The sequence below is a fragment of the Myiozetetes cayanensis genome, unplaced genomic scaffold (genome assembly GCF_022539395.1).
Source record: "Myiozetetes cayanensis isolate MyiCay16 unplaced genomic scaffold, myiCay2020 scf2-11, whole genome shotgun sequence".
NCBI lineage: Eukaryota > Metazoa > Chordata > Aves > Passeriformes > Tyrannidae > Myiozetetes > Myiozetetes cayanensis.
Window position 1 is genome coordinate 31,716,188 of NW_026087411.1, and position 19,869 is coordinate 31,736,056.

General features: G+C 45.7%; 1 protein-coding gene across 4 annotated transcripts in view; it reads right to left on the reverse strand.

Moving 5' to 3' along the window:
• Positions 1-19,180, reverse strand: part of TJAP1 (tight junction associated protein 1) — a 40,420-nt gene extending 21,240 nt beyond the window's left edge. For 2 of the 4 annotated variants that reach the window (XM_050315676.1, XM_050315673.1), the window contains exons 1-2: positions 19,045-19,180; positions 17,965-18,039 (exon numbers count right to left, since the gene is read on the reverse strand). The gene's annotated coding sequence lies outside the window, so the exon portion shown is untranslated. Of the gene's footprint in view, positions 1-17,732; positions 17,836-17,964; positions 18,040-19,044 lie in introns of all 4 variants that reach the window. The other 2 variants (XM_050315675.1, XM_050315674.1) reach the window with 2 other exon arrangements.
• Between the last annotated feature and the right edge of the window lie 689 nt (positions 19,181-19,869).

Here is a 19,869-nt window from a genome sequence, read left to right on the forward strand (position 1 = left end):
CCCCAAGAAGGAATGTTAATGGAGAATAAAAATACCCTTGGGAGATTTGGACCAGGAAATGAATGTTAGCTTTCTAATGCATAAAAAAGCATAGAGACATCTTTAGGGGCTACACCTGAAATTGTACAAGAACCAGCTCAGCAAAAGGTCATTTACCAAGTTACCTTTAGCAAGGACAGCTACATCGAGGGCTAATGACAACTTCTCATTCAGAAACGCTGACACACCAGAAGCCTGTTTAGTTTGTTCAGTGATCCTGTTAGCTTCATCTCTTTAGTTTGTTCAGTGATCCTTTTAACTTCACAAGGTAGTTTAGGCTACAAACTTTCAGAGCCTCTTGATCTTTGCACCCTGGGTTTCATCTCTTTCCCCACTCTGTCTTCATACCAGTGTTCTTTCTTGTAAGATCTTCCATGGGGAAATTCTGGAGTATATCGCTCAGATATTTAATGAAAAAGTAAATCTTGATACCCTAACAACACATATCTGGTAAAAAGCTGGTAAATCACATGACATAAATTTGGGAGTCATGGCCTTAAACTTTCTCAAACACAAACAAGGGAACGGCTACAACAAGTAAACATTTGAAGAGAAGTAAAAGAGGTAGATTTCTGTAGAAAATCAACATGCAGGAATTCCCTTCCAGACCTCTGTCATCTCTTGCGCTGTGTAGGAGAGGAAGAAAAGGGGGAAAATCATACATTACCTTCCTAGAGCATAAAATCAAAAAGCATTTAATAAGGCCAAGATAGAAACAGCTAGAATTTTTCAACCACTGAGAGGCAGACTCTCAGCCCCTGTAAGTATTCCCTAAGGCTCACACAACTCCCAGCAATTAATATCAGCACTCCTCTTGTTTCAGCCCTTGGTTCAGAAGTTCTGGGAAAACTATAGCCTCCAGCTCTTCAGTGCCAGGGACTGAATGTCACCGAGTTGTCCCTCTAGCAGAGACATAGAAATGCCAGAGAATACTCCATTACTGGAGCATTCAAGTATATACTTCCCTCAATCTGCTCTCCAAAACATCCCCTCTGTCTACGAGTCTCAGAGATGCACAGATGGCTAACACACTGTGCAGTATCTACACAGCAGGACAATGGAGCAGGGCATATTATTTGCATTATTTACAGAGGACAGATGGACAAGTTGCTGCAGTGACCTAGCCTACAGAGCATCTGCAATGCTGAGGAGGCGTTAAGTCCAGCCCGGATGCTTGCAGGTGCTGACAAAAGCAAATGTAAACCAAACAGGCTGTTTACAGCAGCCAGCTTTATTCTGAAATGTTATCACTACAACCACTCTCGCAGAGTAATTCACGTGCCAGTTTTGTTCCCATAGAGCCTTTACCCGCAAGCAGAAAACACAAGAGGTATCGACTAGGTTTATCCTTTTCAACCAGAAAGAGAACTGACATCTGCAGTATTCCTTCCTCTGCCATAAGTTTTGTATGGATGTAAGTCACCATATACAGCAGGCAGCACGTACTGGGGGGAGATAGAATCAGGAAAGAGAATCAAAATTGGGTGAAATTTATTTCAAGTTCTACTTAGCTGTAGAAAACTCCAGCTCAAACTTGTTCAGCCATCTGAATCTTTTGGAACATTAAAAATTTGTGAAAGTTTTAAGATGTTGCTTTTGCTGTCTAAACAGCACACTAACCAGGTCTGCAGGCACTTTTATTGGCCAGCGGAGAAGGAAACTTAAAATAACATTTCAGGGGTCTCACATCTCTTCTAGACAGGAAAAAGTCTAATTTACAAGGAGGAGTGATCTACTTTAATCAAACACTATGGATAAGAATGACCAAGTTGTACAAATGCTCACAATGATCAGTTTGCCCATCCTCCACCAACGTGGACCACAACAGGCTCTTTCATTCCATGATCACATGGCTGCAGACAAACATCACAGACTGTTCAGCAAGTAATAAAAAGGATCAGCTTTTTCCCCAAGGTCTTGTCTACGTATACATTGTACTAAATTAAATTGACTTAGAAAATAACATAGAAGAGTATAACGCTCCTGGGCAAATGTTCTTAATTCAGTTTAAGAGCACTTTACATTGAAACAAGTTAAATAGATAGATACAAGACACAAACTAAATTAAGGATGCCTATACAAGAATGCTGCACTAATATAATCACAGCTGTTTCTAATCTGATTAAGTTAAATCAGTACAATTTCCCTGCAATGGTAAAATCCTTACCGATATTGAAATTAACCCTTTTATGCCCCTTTCTACTTCCAAAGCATGTTTTTCTGGGTTTTGTGTTTGGTTTTGGTTTTTTCCTTCAAAAAAGCCCACAAAAAACCCAAACCACAACAGTGTGACACCTCTCTCTCAGAATCAAAATAAGCTAACTACACCTCACAAGGTATATTAAGGTATTAAAGGTATTGACATTTATGTGTCTTGAAAGTTTTATTAATCCTATGTCAAATAAACATCGTAACAGTGTTCAGACCAGTATAGCATAATATTTTCTCTGCTTTCCCCAAGCAAGGTGGGAAGAGTGATCACAAATACTTGACTTGTGCTGTACCCTGCTTTCCAAACACCCACACAGCTTTTGCTTGCTGATGTCCAACATACCTGGGGCATTTCCCCCAGACAATGTTCCCTACTTGCTCATTACTAAGGGTATGGCTCACAGTCAGTTTATCTGAGCAAACTGGAAGGTGGGGTGTTGTCTAAGTGCCCCCAGGCATGGCCTTACTATTGACCCTCTTCCACCAAAAAATGAAGTTCTCCTTCTAACTGTGGGGTAAGCACATACTCAAACCAAGTCTGGGATCACAGACCTAACATGCTATAAATCCACACTCTAAAATCACCGCTCATCTCCTCAGTTCCTACAGCATTTCCCCAGGAAACGTACTTGTTAAAAATTAAATGTCAACAATTCTAAAATTACTGGTGTTTTTTCCATTCCTTATTCAAAACTATTTGAACTCTTCCTCTTGAATATCAAGACTAGATTAGTCTTCATTCTTTTGGTACTCTTTCATCTCTCCCTGCTTTTTCATTCTGGTCTCTTTGAGCTTACCACAGTCTTCCTCACACTCCTGCCAGCAATGCAACCATCATCCTCTCCTCAGGGCCACCTTCTACTGCTGCCTCTGAGTTACCATGTAGAGAACTAACTTCCACTTCAGTCCAAGTTTTCCATGTTCAGCACAGAAGAACAACAGCAAGAATCCTCTCAGAGCCCCCTGCAGGGAACTAAATCCCTCACTGGCCTTCTAAATTGTGCCACAACTCCGAACAACGTGGTAAGCTGTCATTTCTGTGGAGTACCATCAGCAGCCCTGAAATAACCAGAGTTGGTAAGCTGTTTTTTTTTTTCTGAAAGATCTGTTTTGAAACCCAATCACATGGCAACATGGACTATAGGCACACAGAAGAGTTGAGTTGCTAAGGGAATCACACTTCCGCATTTTCTATTTTACAAAATTTAAACTTCAACTCTCAAAGGGCTGCAGGCACATTTTTGCAATAAACTCTTTGGTCCTGAGTCTCAGATTCACACTGGTAGCTTGTGCAATTATAAGGTTATGTGACCCCACACCAACTCTAGGATTCATGCTCAGCATAAATATATGCAGTGAAGGAGGTAGGAACGATTTCCACTACATAAGTAAAGAAATGGAGGCACTAGGAGAAAAAAAAAAACAAAACAGTTTTGTGCACTGCTTTTGCATTAAGTTGCAAGTTAAAGAAAATCAGACTCAGCTGTCATAAGAAAGGAACTGCACAAAAATTCAGCAAGACATTTCTTGCACCTAAAGCAAGAGTGATTTGGGACAGAAAAGACAAGGGAACCGCACATGACCTGAACACCTACCTGACAGCAATTGAGTTGAATAGCCTGCAGTTCTTTATAAGTAAAAATAAAGCAGCAACCCTGATCCAGTAGTAGAAGAACAATATTTGTACTATACTCATTTTTTTCTGCTGCTGGGGTTTAATCCCAGCAAGAATCGTTTTGGTGTAATTAGCTTTTCCCTAGCAGATGGTCAGATGTGAGAGGCAGAGAATGGTACAGGCTTAACTGTTGGGCGATTGTGCAGCTGCATCTGTAGCTGAACAGTAAAGCATGTACAGGGCTCCAGCTGTAGTTTGCACGACACAGTTCGTCTCTGCCATCAGCCAAATGTCAGCTTCCCCTTTCTGCAGATTATATATCAGCAAAGGCACTATCCAAAGGCAGGCAAACAACTAACATGCAGTTTCACCACCATCCCCTTTCTCAGACAAAACCCTCAAATCTTAATCAACTAGAAGTCCCTCTTTCTTTGGTGATAGAAGCACATTCAGAAGCATTGCCATGGAAACTTGAGCCATCCTCTGTGCTATTCATCAGAGAAGATCTGGCACAGAAACATTTTATGATCTCTATAGCACTGAATACAGACAGTAGTTGGTATAATGAAGTAAAATTAGAGACTCCAGCATAGTGTGAGGATAGCAGTGGCCTGTTCTTCAAACAAGCTGCCTGAACCTTGCATACCTACAATAAGCAATAGCTTGTTATCAGCTGGCAAGGAAAAGCTGTGTAGCACTGAGAGAAGCTGAAGTGGTGTTAGTGGAATAAACCTATCCAGCCAGAGGGATGAAAGAGAAAGGGGGTCATCACAGTGTTTTCTCAAAGCTGATTATATCCTGCCCCTTTCCCTTCCCAGAGGTTACAAGTGATTTTCCTACTGACTCCTTTGCAAAGCAGGATTCCTACCAGGTACAGACACCTCTCACTTAACCCAAGTCACAGCCATTGCCTACTCTGGAGACCACATTATTCCCATTGCCTTCAGCCCCTGCACCCAGGCACAATACAGGGTGTTAGATCACCCACTCCTATACACTGGCAGTAGTCATCTCAACGGGACACAATGGTAGAACAAGGAGATGGCTTCCAAAAACATGCTTTGGGCCTAGCAGGTTCAGAGCCTGAGCCAAGGGCAGGAACAGGCACAAAACTTGTCTCAACTCTTTAAACAATAGAGCAGCATGGCTCCTGAAGCAGCATGTAACCCTGCAGCATCTTCTCTCTTTTTTGCTGTATGGCCCTATAGTTAATCTGCCTCAGTGTGCCTCCTTTGGGGTGTTTGTTGGAGTTTTTTGTAAGCTTTTTTGTTTGTTTGTTTTTAATGATTCTCAGTCTTCAGCACCACTGAGCTACTGAGAGATTTTATTCTGAGAGTTCAGTCACAGAAATGTAACATGGCTTAATCCAGCTTAGGAAAAACAAACAGATCCACCCATCCATCTTTCCCTGATGATCTGTGTAAAGCACGCAACTGACTATGGCTCCTCTTTCCCCACTCACCTGGGCTCCAGTCAGTCCTCTAAACAGCAGGACCCAATCCACAGCAGAGGGGACCCACACCTCCACCCCCTGCCCTACACAAGGAAGCTGCCTGTCACCATCAGTGACCAGGCTGCACCACTTGTCCTTCTGCACATGCTGTATTGTACCTCCTAGGTTCACCTCCCTCCTTCGTTGGTGGGGGAAGGGGGGGAAGCAATAACCACAGGTGCCCCACTTGACACCAAGCTGGGTTGCTTCAGCTCTTCCCTCAGACACAGCCTCTCTTGTGGCAGAGTCAGAGCTCTCATCAACTATATCCTTCTACATCTGTCATCATTGCTAGCACCAGTGCTGTTCTTCAGCTAGAGCTAAAAAGACAAGCTCTTTCCCGCCAAAGAGTTCCTTCTCTGTAGACCCCCTCCCTTAAGTAAACTCTATGCAGCTCTTCAGAGAGCAAGCTGGGAATAAGAGAGTGTTAAGCTGCAAGTGACTGTCACCTATCCTCAAAGGGGCTCGATAATCAACTCCAGATATCCTAAAGAAAGCAAGCCATCACGTTCCATGTACCTTTTCTTTTTTTTTTTTTGGTCAACTATCAGACTCAACAACCCAGTGCTAGCTCACTGCTCACCTAAGGGCAAAGACCATGGAGGAATGCCAGCCTATGGCCAGGCAGATGTTGCAAAGATAAGGTGTTTGCTCAGCACCGACAGCAAGCTGTTCACTCACGCCTTCAGCTTCATGCCGCTGCACGAGCTCAGCTCTACAGGATCTGTGACTCTGGCCTAAGGAATGTCTCAACTGGACAACCACCACGTTTGCTGCCGGCTCAAGGTGCCCCAGGGTGAGACCAATTCCCGATTTTACCGTACAGCCGCAGCTGTGCCTTCTGCTGCCTGTTCCACCAGGGGGGAGATCTAGCTACTTGGGAGGGCTACAGCTCTAGCAAAAGGAACAGATCGCCTGGAGAGACGTGTTTGGGGCTGGACACAGGAGCAGAGAGATCGGGATTCCTACACTGTCTTGAAGGCCAGTAGGGAAGCTAAAACAAGGAACTTTCTCTCCACAACACATTAAAACTTACTGACAGGATGGAAAAAGGCCAAGAATCACCCCTACTTCCTTCTTGGCCAATGTCACATCCATTTCATTTCAACTCCCTCATTCCTTTCCTGGCAGTTGGAGGGTGACAGCAGAAGCAGTATGTAATCCTAAACAAGACATCCAACCATCTTTGCAGCCATGCCCATATCGTATGACAAAGCTGAAACACCCAATGATTACAATGATTATACACACTTAAGTGTTCTACCGGTAACGTTCCACACAATCCATTTTTAGCCTTACTCATATCTTGCTACACCTCCCGTTGCCGCAGGGCATACTGTCCAGTTTGGCACTGCGGAACAGATGAAGGAAAATGAAGATTCAGGCAACCCACTTTCTTGTCAAAATCCAAGCCTTAATAGTCAGATATGGAGTCAGTGGTAAGTAGTTCAAAATAAAATGCATGCTTTACATGAAATCAAAAGAGAAGAGAGCCCAATATGAATAACTTCCAACTGTTTCACAATGCTAAGAGTCTTGCAACAAGTAACGTTCCCTTAATCACCTATCATTGAGATTCTGCTTTGAAAAGTGATACATCCTTCTGGAGAGAGGACGGCATGGACCAGTCTGGTAAGGGGAGCTCTGCAGCAGCTCACACAGAGACTGTACCGACACCTAAAAAGCAAAAGCTATGCTATAAAGCCAGAGCCCTTCTGAGAGCAAATTCTTTCATTCCTGCTACTGTCTAAGGATGGCAATAGGGAGGTCTTCTGCAGAAGACTCATTTTAATATGGAAATGACTGACAGATCACAGAATTTCAGGCCACTAGACATTGCCAAAAGAGAGCCTGCAAGTCCAAAAGATCGAAGCAAACAGGGTGATGAACAGCCCAGGGCTTATCCAGAACACAGAAGATGGTCTGCTGTTGTTTCCATAAGCCTTGCCTATGGGCTGCCCATACTGACACTGCCAAAAGGATCATGTTTCCCTGCACCAGGCAAAGGAAAGACTTGTATAAAGAGGACAAGGATGGTTTGCATGATAGGGGCATAGAAAACTAAAACTATAAGGCCATTTCTCACATACACCACGTCAAGGATCTCAAAATAATGCATCTGCGTCCTGATCTGCCATCCTTCACCAAGATTCCTGTCCTCAGCTCTTGGGGTTCCAGCCAAAAAAAGAAAGATTTTCCAGAGGAAGCTGGAGCAGTTCAGCTGCAGCACAGAGGTATAAGAATATTTGCCCACCGACTGGGGGAAGCACTCCTGCCCGGGTAAAATCCCAGAGCCATTCCATCTCCAGGCAGTCATCTCATGCACAGTTTGTACTGAGAAGAGCTTGATGGCACAAGTCACTCAATCATCTACTGATTGTCAAGAGCACACAGGCTGCAGGGGGGATGAGCCAACCTTAATTGGCCTTATCGGTGTAAATTAAACCGTACAACACACCCAAGCAAACAGTCAGTTCCTTTGGAGGAGCAGGCATGAGTTATTTTGCTGCAGCTATAAAGGAAACATTGCTGCTAGGACATGCCCCTGGAGTGACTGTGCCGCTCAGCGCTCCCGCTGCATTCCTGGGGTTGTTTAGCATGGATTCAGCTCCAGCCTTTCCACAAGCAAAAAGTCTGAACCCTGAATGCCATCTGCAAACACTGCTAGACTCCACCTCCTGCATGCCTGCAGGCCACCAGGTGTGGCCAGGAATGGCACAAGCTACACACTAAACACACCTTTGATGTGGAGCTGAAAGCATGTAGCCACGGGGCATGAACAGCACGCCGCCCGCCGCCGTGCTGACTCCCACTGCAGGAATGTGGCTGCAACCACAGGCCAAGGAAGGCAAACACATTGCATTCCTCACCAGGCAGCAAAGGAAAACAAGTAGCAAGCCCACACACCCGCCCCTCTGACACCCGCAGCGCTCCCTCCCCACGAGTCCTGCACGTCCACTGCCAGGACCCCAACAACAGCCCCAGCCCCAAACTCATTTGTGAGAGAGTCCAAGTTCTCCAAGCGACTTCTTGAGCCACGGGGCAAGAGAAACAGAGCCAGACAGGAGAGCTCTCAATTGGGTATGCAAGCCATAGGGAGGAGAGCGGCCACCAGAGCTGGAAAGTAGCCACAGTCCAGGACAGGAACAACTCTGTGCAGTAGCCTGGGAAGGGAATTTCCCTGACTTTTCCTATAGGACAAGGGACAAATGTAACATTGAGACTTGTTGAGCTGAGGGGGCAGAGCTGAATAAGAAGCTGACTTTGGACATTAGAGGTGCTTGGAAGGATCCAGGTCTTCTTCCATCCCCAGGAAACCATTCTACCTTAAGCAGCTTCTCTGAGATGCAGGCATTTCCTCATTACCCCAAAATCCTTCTGTCAAAACCTGTGTCCACTGCCCAAAGACACATATGTGATCTTCACTGTACATTATTCTCCCCATACAGCACTGACACCTAGTCACTTTGGCGATTAAGAGAAGAAAAACTCAATGTACAAAAATCCAAGACATCAGGTAACCTCACCATTTTAGAGCTGCAAACAAACTTGACGCTCTAGTCAGAAAAAACCACTACTCCTCCTTTATGCAGCACTTCTACAAATCCCAAAGCTTTCCAAAGAAGTCACAGTTCCCAAATATGAAGTTACTCTGATTAGAAAAAGATGACACTGCCTCAGCAGGTGAAACTGTCAACACAATTCTCAAGTCTGTATTGTGAACGTGCCACATTCTGAATCTGCACTTACTTTGTGCAATATAACTAGACACTATCCTACTCTTAAAAACCCTACAAATCCATGGCCCAGTGCTAAGGGCCAACTCTGACACTGTGCTCTCTCAGCACCAAGCAGGAAAGACAACACTCTCAAGAGCACTGCTGTGAGAATATTTCCAACTCAAATCTAGCAGACACAAAGCAGTGTCAGGAAATTCAGAAAGCACCAACTAAGGGCTGACAAACTGTAACCTCCCGGAACCTAAAGGGGAAAGGTCACTGTAGCCACAAGTTCCAGAAAGGTGCGGATGTATCTAGCAAGCTGCCAAGGCAGGGATGGTTTATAAGGCTGTGGCCCAGCTGTTCCACACCCCACATGTGCATTTCAAGGCCCTCACTGAGGGGAATGATATTAAGTAACAAGAACAGACCAGACAAGGTCCAGTAGACTTTCCCATGCCCCTTAAAATGCAGGGTCTCAGGCTACCTATTCCCTTCTAAGCCAGTAAGGTAAGCTGCAGCAGTAGCTCCAGTACTTGGAAGAAAGAGGCATGAAAGACCAAATTTACCAATAGATTCATATCCAGAGATATAAATAGAAGCCTGGCAGGATTTACAAAAGCACCCAGACAGATTAGGTGTCTAAATCACTGCACACAGAAGAAAGGGCTTCTCCCCTTCTAACCACTCCATACCTCTCCAACCCCAGCCACCACAAGAAAACCCATTTCAGAGAGGACGGAAGCCCCTGTTGCTCTACGCGTTGCCAAAGGCCATCCCTGTGCAATCCACTTGGATGGTGACGGCACCCAAACCCCCACAAGTCTCAACAGTGCAACCTGCAATGGCTGCAGCTCTCACAGAATGTAGGTCTGCCTGTTTCCCAGAATAGGAGCTGCCTCTTCAGCCTCTCCTCTCCCTTCCCCCACTACATCTTTACTTTTCATAGACTTAATACTGTTTCAAGGTACCCTCATCTTGCCACTGGTGGGCGGGTGAGTGGGGGAAAGGGGCCCTTTATAATTGTAGTGTTGCAATCTGCCAGCCCGGCCAGGCAGCCTGTTCCCGCCTGCACTGTATTAAATACCTTATAACTGATTACACCCCCATGGGGCATGATTAGCAGTCTTCAGAGAACAAAGTCTACTTTCATAAGAATAAGAACAGACACGTACTGCTAACCTACTACACAGCTGGGCAGGTGAGGAAACAGGGAAGAAAGGAGGGTGTGTGTGGGGGGGAAGAGTTAACTGTAGTGGTAACTCTGTTCCTTCCTTCCCTCCCCTATCCCAGCTGTCTAAGTTGAGACTTCCACTGCCCTTAATACTGGTACCCCTCAGACCTACCCCACAAGATTCAGGTAATGTAAGCTCATAAACAAACTGTAGCCTGTGGAAGTCAGGCAAAGTCCTAACCTGGAGAGGTAAGGCCTTGAGGCAAGTAGATTGATCTTTGCTCTGGGTGACAGCAATTCCTTCACACCAGTTCCCAGGAAAAGGGAAGGGTGAATTCCAACTGCAGCAACAAAAACAAGGAGAAGGAAGGAAAGTTTGAAATACGATCACATACCCACGCCCCTCTCTAACCTCTGTATACATCTAATTCAATCTGGAGGTTAACAGTTCCCCAGCTGATTATTTTTTTCTTGTGGGGAGAGAGGAGGCAGCAAACAGGAGGAAAGCCCTCTCCATCCAAGATAGGTAACAGGGATCCCCAAACACACACAGTCCATATGCACTGCCACAACAAAGAACCAGCCCGATGGAAACTTAGCCAATCTGACACGAAATGACCTACTGCTCATTAGCAAATCTCAAAATGCCCACACAAACAGCCACAAATATATGTGGTGCTACCTGGCCTTCACCTCCACAAAGCACAAAGATTCAGACTGTACAGCCTTTCACCGAAAGCAGTAAGAAAAACGGAGGCAACTCCGATACTAAAACAAGCTACTCCCCAAACCTACAATAGAGGAGAGCAGAGCAGAAAGCTCCAGAAGAATGATCTTATTTGAGATGCCTGTGCAGCAGCTTCAACAAAAGAGTAAGAACCCTCCTCCTAATTGTGTCGTTTTAGAAACAAATCAGAGCCCACTGGCCTTGCCTACGGCTCCATGGATGTTCATGATACAGTCTAGAAGCACTTATGTTCAGCTGATGCCTCTAGAAGGGGGCACCTTGCTGACACATTCCACCTGGATTCTTATCCAACCCACCCAAGAAAGGATTTGTTAATGAGAAACCAACCCAGCTGAAAATGATCTACTTATATCTGCTTTAGTCAGCAGCTGGTCCTTCAGCCAGTGCACAGGAGATCTTTGAACTGTACTGTTCAGTCTCATCTGTACAGCAAAATCTGCGTTTTCTCTTCATTACAGAAACACTTGAAGGCACCAACTGACTTTAGGCTCTGATGTCCTCACCACTGATGTAAAGCATCGATACATTTAGAGTTACCAAACAGGCTGTGCTTTCAGGGTCCGGATAAATGGGAGCTTTCACCATAAACACAAGTTAGTCATTAGAAACTCCAGGAGGTAATTTAAATTATCGCAGCCAGCACAAAAATAGTTTTACTTTGGGAGTTGAAGTTGCAAAGCTATAATAAATCCAAGTAGCACAGTAAAACTTCTCATAAAAGCTTAAAATTAGTTGTGAAGCCCCAGATGGCCTTGCATATAATTTGATTCTGCTACCGTGGGCTAGCAAAAGGGAAATCGCTCTTTACACTGTAAAAAAAAGACCCAAAAACTCTTATCCCCCTTCAGCTCCTAGGAGACAGAAGACATAAGCTTACGTTTTGTGCCTATATATATATGTGGAAAATACATGGAAATAATAAATATATAAATAAAATTTAAAAACCACACAGCTAACAATGACTTGTTCAATCCCCCACTGTGCTGGGCAGCTATCAATCAGGTATCTGAGCTCAAACGGGAGCACTGCAATCCAAACCTCTCCTGGCTGCTGTACCCTCACAGATAGCCTGCACCCACCCCCACTCCCAGAGTAAATTGCCTTCCACCGCATGGAAGCACTCCTGCTATTCTGATACCGGCATTCGCCACCAAAGCAAGAGACCCTAATTTAGCCCCGCACGGGCCTTCTGCAAACTGCTAATCCCCTGCACACAGCTGTTTTTCAAATGTACGGGCATGAGCAAACCATAAACGATTTATGGCGCGTGGCAGGAAGACTCCTGGCTCCCTGTGTAGGCGGGGTTTTGGGACAAGATCATGCTTGGACTAATGTTTATATTGCAAGTTGTCAGTCAGGTAGTAAATCATCTCTGGAGCTGCACAGGAATACAGCTCTCCCCATCCAGCTGGGGCCTCCTTATAGCCATTTCAGATACACCTGGGTACTGTTTGCAAAGGCATCATCTAATCAAGGAAAAATGGGTACATTTACAAAGTAGACTCTACCAAAGTTCTGAAGCCCAGCAAGGGTGATTTGCTTCCAGGACTCAATCCAAACTGGTACAAGATATTTGCCAAAAATGACACTCTGTACTAGTCCTAGAAGAAATTGGATTGTCTACACAGACATTTACTAACAGAGTGTATCACCAACAAAATGCAGTCACCTGCGAAAACCCTTCTGAGTAAAGTTTTCATTTCCCAGTATTCACATAACCATAGTGCAAGCAATGCTTAGAAATGAAATAATAGAAGGTAAATATTTTGCATAGTTTAGTGCGGGAGATTCTTTCTGCTCAGAAAAATAAAAACACTTAAACAAGGATGTAAACTTGAAGTCCATTGTCAAGAAAGGTCACTTAAAACAACTCTAATTTTAAACAAATATACTGTCATTTTCCATTATTTTCTTTTCCCCCATTTGAGAGGAATGTTCCCACAATACACCTGGTACAGATCTCCCACAGATAAAAGAGAAGGAGGAAGTGTTCTCAATAAGGAAAAAATAATAAATAAAAATACACAAGCAAAACAGCAGAATTACCTGCAATCACTTTTCAGTTATGTGAGATATACTGAATTTCAAGTAATCTCCCTAGAATATTTTTAACCTTCCTGTTGGGCAGCAGCAGAGTCCTCACTAATGAACAGCAAAGCTGCAGGAAGAAATCTGATTTAGGAGACAGAGCAGCAAAGCATATTTGGAAACTGTAGAAAGCTTGTGCAGCAAGATATATGCAGGCCTAAAACCAGTTACCCTGAGTAGCATATGCTAAAACAATGGTCAAAAAACTTACAGCCACAATGATTATCTAATTATTATCTTGGGAAAATAACTTACAGTCTTTTGAAACAAATGCTGTAAAGTAAAACTCGCCTAAGGCTTTTTATGAGTCTACGTGTAATTCCTCAATTGTCGGAGAAACCACCCCATCTGTCCCTTTTGACTTCAGATCCATTTGTGCATGAGTGTTACATTAATGCAGGTGGACAACTGAGACTTTAAACACAAGAGTAAGAATATCCAGTTAGGACTCCTACAACGTTCCCAAAGCCAGCTTTATCACAGAGACAAAATACAAATATAGAACTCAACTGAACAAAGAGCAGTCTCTGTGGGACTTTCAGTTCTGAATTTGCTGGTTCTTAGAAATTAAAAATTTAAACCAGTTCTCTCTTGCCACCAGCAGCTGGTCAGATCCTCTGTGCCTAAAAGCCAGTCTAACACCTGCAGAAAACCTTACTTTTCAATCCTGACCTATTTCACTTCCTCAGCAGCACAAAACTTTTGTGAAAGTCAGTAACCCTTTACTCATAGTTGTTGAGCCTGCCACAAAAGATTTAAATTTTACCCTAAAGCACATGTATTCCCAGAAAAGCCCATAGGGAGAGTATCCATACACGGATCTTCAGCTTTGCAAGACCTGTTCCTAGCTCTGAAAAATCTCCACGCACACTCTTTCCTTCAGGAGTTCCTCTTGCATTTAGGCAAACATTACAAAACCACACCTTTTTATATACATCTCCATGCCACTGCCATTACCTTTACTGGCCTGTGCATCAAACTGAATTTATACCTACTTGATCAAGCAGCACTGATGATTCTCCTGATCCTCTACAGACTGGACATGAGGACAGGACACAGAGTGTGTCTTCACGGACTCGAGTACATTGAGGCTCATGCTACAACTAACCAGAACTCACCTGAACAGTCTTAAAGCCCTGCCTTCCAGACTAAAGTCCACTACAAGATTGCAACATGGAGAGGCCAAACTCCACACATTCTTTTCCCTCTTATGAGCAAAGGCAAGAAGCACAAACCACTTTTCCTGAGCACTAAGAATGAAGAGACAACAGCTACATGTCCTCACATTCATTAGGAAGACAGCTCTCATCTATGGACTGCACTATCTTTCCCAGAACCCTGCTCTTCGTCAGCCTAAAATCCTCCAGTCTAACCAGAGCAGCTGGAGTGCTCTGTGGATTTGTTGTTTGGCTGATGGCTTTTGATTTTTTTCCCTAATGCAGTTATCACAAAAGGCAAGGTCAGTGAGCAACCCAACACAGCAAATAAGTGTGATTCAATACCTTGCCCCTGACACAGGCCAATACATTAAGGTGGTTTAGCAGATGGAGCGAGAAGCCTCAGTGGAAAATTATGGAACACACTGCCCTTTCTTTAAATCTTTAACTGTTAAGAGATTGGGCTATGTCTGAAAAAATATACCTTCTAAAGCAAGTTCTTTAGCTCAAGCAAGTCTGAACATTTCCACTCATAAATGCTTGATCTTTCCTGAATCCCGCTCAGCTCTTAGCCTGAGTGCTATTATGTGGTAGTGAATTTCCACAGATTAGACATCATGTGAAAATACTTTAAAATCATTATTCAGTTTGATGCCTATCAGTTTCACTGAATTGCATTCACCTCAACTGAAGAATACATTCCAGCTCCTTCACCTCTGCACAAAAGTCTTCCTCAGGCTTGGCATCCAGCATTGTTGAAAAGCAGAGGAAAACTGAGCCCACCCAAGTGAAGCTTATTCTGCATTCCAACCATTGCAATGCTATTCTCACACTCCTATGTGGCCTTCCACACCATTTCCTTCCTAAGCACAGCTCCCAGGAGGACACTCCCGAGAGGATGGCTCATGTCATTCCAAATATGAAACATCCTGCAAAATGCTGCATTCGGCCCTCTCTGTTTGTGCATATGAGCAATAAAACCATACATGAACTTCCTGACAATGAAGAGAACAGTTTCCAAGTCTGGAACAAAGGTGCAAAAAAGAGAAAATATTAATTTAAATCAAAAAGATTCAGTGAGACGAGGTGTTAGGTGAGAGAAAACAAGCGAACGGTTCATAGGAATGGAAAAACGGTGAGGTCTCAGAGTGTGCACTTGCCTTAAACAAGGCAGGGTCTGACTTGCACTCTACAGCAATTTCACCACACAGGACAGTGGATCACAAAGGTGTCTGCTTCATTTTGAAGTCATGGCCTGAAATATCTTTTTCATCTCATCTCCACCGAGCTTTACTAAAGCATTCAACACCACAGTATCCAAGCATCTCTACACTAACAGGTTCATCCTCAAATCCCCAGTAAGATGGGCATTAGTCATATTTTCCAACCAAAGAATGCAGAGTGAGAAAGAGTAACAATGTGAACACACTCACGCAACAAATATGTGGCAGAAATTAGGTGTTCTTCTGACCACAGCGTCATACTTCCCCTCCAACCAGCTGTAAAGACACTTCAATTTTAAAAAGTAGCACTCTTCCTACTACAGTTACAGACCCAGCCAATCTAGATCTAAGGAAAAGCCCTCAGGTAGGGGAACTGCCAAGGAAAGAGGATGGAAGATTTCATGCCCTAAGGCATTAGCCCTGTTTGCATAGATTACACACATAGTTCCTCTGCAGTCCTGCGTAAAATGAATTTCAGAGAGGATCACATTTACCCGGTAACTAGTGATTTGAAATACACACAGTTAGCATAAATGCCAATGGGCATTCATTCTCTCCAAAGCTCAGGCTGTCACACAGAAAGGAGATATCTTCCCAACCAAAGCCTTCAAGCAAGGAGATGAATATACCCAGCTTCAGGACCTTAAATTTACTCTCAAAGCATTAACCGAGTCTAACAGTCGAGAAAATCTGCTCTATTATGACAATTCCAGTTCTCGACAAGCCCAGTCCAAAGAGCAGACATGAGTCAAAAAGGTGTCAAGCCAGATTCTCATTTTTAGTGTAGGAATCCTACCCTCAATCTGTATCACACGCAGGCTCATTTGAGACCCTTACATGCTGTATTTCTCCTAGTAACATGAAAGGCAGAGAGTTATTAGCCACCACTACACTATTGTTGTCACTCTGTGCTGTAGAAGCAAGGCCCTCGATAACAAGTACACAACATCGTTATTTTGCCAGGATCTAACCTCCAGAACTATTTCTTGGGATGTGATGTGGTGACACACGGAAATCTCGGAGTCTAGTTTTCTGTGGATCCTCCATAAAACATAGCAGACATTTTAACAGGTTAGGCAGCTCACTTTCAGAAAAACCATCAGCCTTCAGGACTCACAAGCATCAAATCCACTTCAAACAACTACAAAAAAATACAGTTGCATTTTACTAAAACTTGTTTATTTTGCTACCGTTCAAACAGCCTTCTTCACTTTTTTAAAAGTACATTCTAGGCCATGCCAGGTGCCACAAACCCTTTCTCCAAGCCAGCTCTGGTACCATTCAGGCCAGCACACTGACCAAAATCATTCATTGCATCTAGCTTGATTAGTTCTGCTCTGGGACAAAAAGCAGGCAGACTTGCAGAGGAGTACACCTCTTTCAAGGCTATAGTCTATTTCCCCTACATGCTACACCACGATTGTATTTAGAGTGGATGGTGGAGATAAGAATTCAGGTTTGTTGGCTGCAAAGCAAGTGACTTAGCAGGAGCCAACAAACAACTTGAAACAGACTGGAAAAGCACGCAAGGTCATCTTTAGTTCAGAAAGCTGGTTTGAAGAGGTAACAGGTCTTGGCATGCAACTCATCCCCTCCTGACCCAATGTCTTGTTAATATTAAAGATGAAGATAGCCATGGGCTGCACTTTGGAACTCCGCTGGCCCTGCTAAAATGCATTCCCATGATTTCAAGAGCACTGGGTGCCTGGGAAGGAATGAAAACCCAAAAGCTCCTGGTACCACAGCTAAGACCTGGTAGCTTAAATGCAGATTAAATACCCAGAAGCTAAATCATACTGTATGCCAAGCACTGCTGAGATATATGTGCTTTCTGCAGTGATTCACTGGAAGGTGAAGAAAAGAGAAAGGAATTGTATTAAGTGTAACTTGAGAAGCAACTGAAAGGTATGATCCAAAGACCAATTGCTGCACATCAAACAACTGCACCTCTAAACTAGATCTCAACAGTGAGTTTGGAAAAGGACAGAAAGGCCAGTGGTATACCCGCATCACCCCTCAGGGGAGCAGCTACAGGGTGGAAAAAACAATGTGGTGGAAGAAACAACCTGACAGAACCGAGGGTCACTGGAATCACCTAACTCTGACACTGCAGCTGTTGCCAGAGCAGGTTCATCACGAAGGATTTCATTTGGATTACGGCCGGGCAGACCTCTTTTGGATTATACTGAGAGCATGGCTACTTCAGCACCAACAGAGCAGGATTTAGGCTGGTTCTCCAGGTGGCACGTAAAGAACAGTGGCTTACAACTTTAACTGAACTTCTCTTCCCAGGAACTCTTACTGAATTTCTCAGGGTCGCTCTCATTCCACTGACACTCTGGCCTCTCAATTCTGTCTGTGCAGGCCTACTATGACACACAGAACAACAGAGAGGGACAGTTTTTCAGGTATGCGGTTCACATATTCTCAAAAAATTTGAGTAGTGGGACCAAAGCACACAGTCTGACTCAGCATCAGCTCATTCCTGGCTTTCTTACCTGCTGTCTGATGCTTCAGCAAGGATTCACTGCTTCATCCTATGTAGTCCCTCTATCCCAGTTCCTTCTCTGAATCTGTAAAACAGAGATGCATACCTCTGAAAAGCTTTCACTGGCAAAGAACTATGTACATGTTATGGATGATTCTTTTCAGTGGACAACATCAACCTCTCTGATTTAGGTCACTCTCAGCCTTGCCAGACTGACACATCACTTGCAAACCCTGACACCTACCCGTGCAACCTCCTGTCCACCTAGAAATCTGTGTATTAGCACTCAGTCTTTTACTCTGCTCCAGCTCAGAGCTAGATGCAGTTCAGTATTTACCATAGACATGCTTTCCTTTAAAGTCTTTCCATGTTCCCAGAGGTTGCTCATTGGTCCTACAGCAGGAAGCATCCCTTGCACTATAGAGAATGCCCAGGCTGGTAGAGAATTTCCCACTAACGCCTGCTGAGCCTGACACCAGAGGAGTGCTGATTCTCCCCTTCCAGCCCTGCCTCTGCCAGTTATGCTCTGGTTCTTTTAACACACGTGCTGGCCCAGACTTGTTCCATTTTGCAGTTCCTACTCCAGCAGCGCTCCCAGCACGGATACTGCCTTCTCGCCCCCCACGCCCCCTACCTCTCCATCACCCAGACACGGCTACAGCCTGCACGGTCCAGGTCCCACTTCCCGGCCCGCGCTGCTCCCTGACACAGGTCCCTCCCCGGGAGGGAGAGCTCCCTCACGACCTGATAGCTGAGGAAGTGCCACTACCACCCTTCCCCAGGGGGACCGTCCCTTCCCCACGGGGACTGTCCCTTCCCCGGGTCCCAGTCTGTGGCCTCAGCGCTCTCCTGCCCCCGGCTGAGCCCTCCCTGCCCGCGGTGCGTCCCGCCCGGACCCGCTGTCCTCGGGGCACTCCACAATTCCTCGCCACACACGTGGGCAGGAAGGCCACCCCCCAGCCCCTACCGCCCGAAGCCCGCCCGGGAAGGCCGGAGCGGCCCGGGGGCGCAGGGGGCCCTGCCCGGGGCTCGGTCCCCAGCCGGTCGCGTTCGCCGCTCCCCACCCCCGGAGCCCCAGCCCGGCTCTGACCCAGTCGGGCTCGGCTCCGCCGGGGGTCCCAGTGACTTTGCGGCCTGTTCGGCCCCGGATCGGCCCCGCCTCGGGCCCGCCCCAAACTTTGCCCCCGCCCGGCCCCGGCCCCGCTCTCTCGCCTCAGGCCGCCATGTTGCTGCGGGGCACGCCGGGTAATCCGGCGGAATCCCCACGCCGCGGCGCGCCTGCGTCACTGGGCGGCACGCGCGGGGGGCGGGGCCGGGGCCTGGCCCGGGCGGTCCCGGCAGCGCGAGGGGCGAAGGGGCGGGAGCGGCGGAGAGCGCCGGGATTGGCTTCGGGATTCGGGGTCGGGATTCGGGATCGGGATTCGGGATCGGGATCGGGATCGGCATCGGGATTGGGATCGGGATTCGGGATCGGCCACTGCCGCTGCCCGCCTGCCCCGCGCACAGCGTCCAGGACCAGCTCCTGCCCCTTCCCACGTACCCCGGGTTCGGAGAGACACCTTGAGGGGGCGAGGGGACAGAACCTTCCAGTGCAGGGCAGGGCCCAGGATCAGCTCCTGCCCCTTCCCGTGTGCCCCTTTTCTGGGAAACACTCTGACAGCCGTGTGGGATATCCCAGCCTCTCACTAGAGAAGTACAACCCCAACCGTAGGGCCAGGGAAGGAGAGGGAGGGACAGCAGGAGAGTAGTAAATGGAAAAATGGACCCAAAAGCCCCCAAGGAGAATTCTCTGCTTCTTAGGGGAGAGGAGCTGAGGACAGTATGTACCAGTCAAAACCTAGTCAAACCCTGACATAATTTGTGAGCGTGCTTTCATGTTTATTTGCAAAATCTTCCACTATATTGTTCTAGGCTT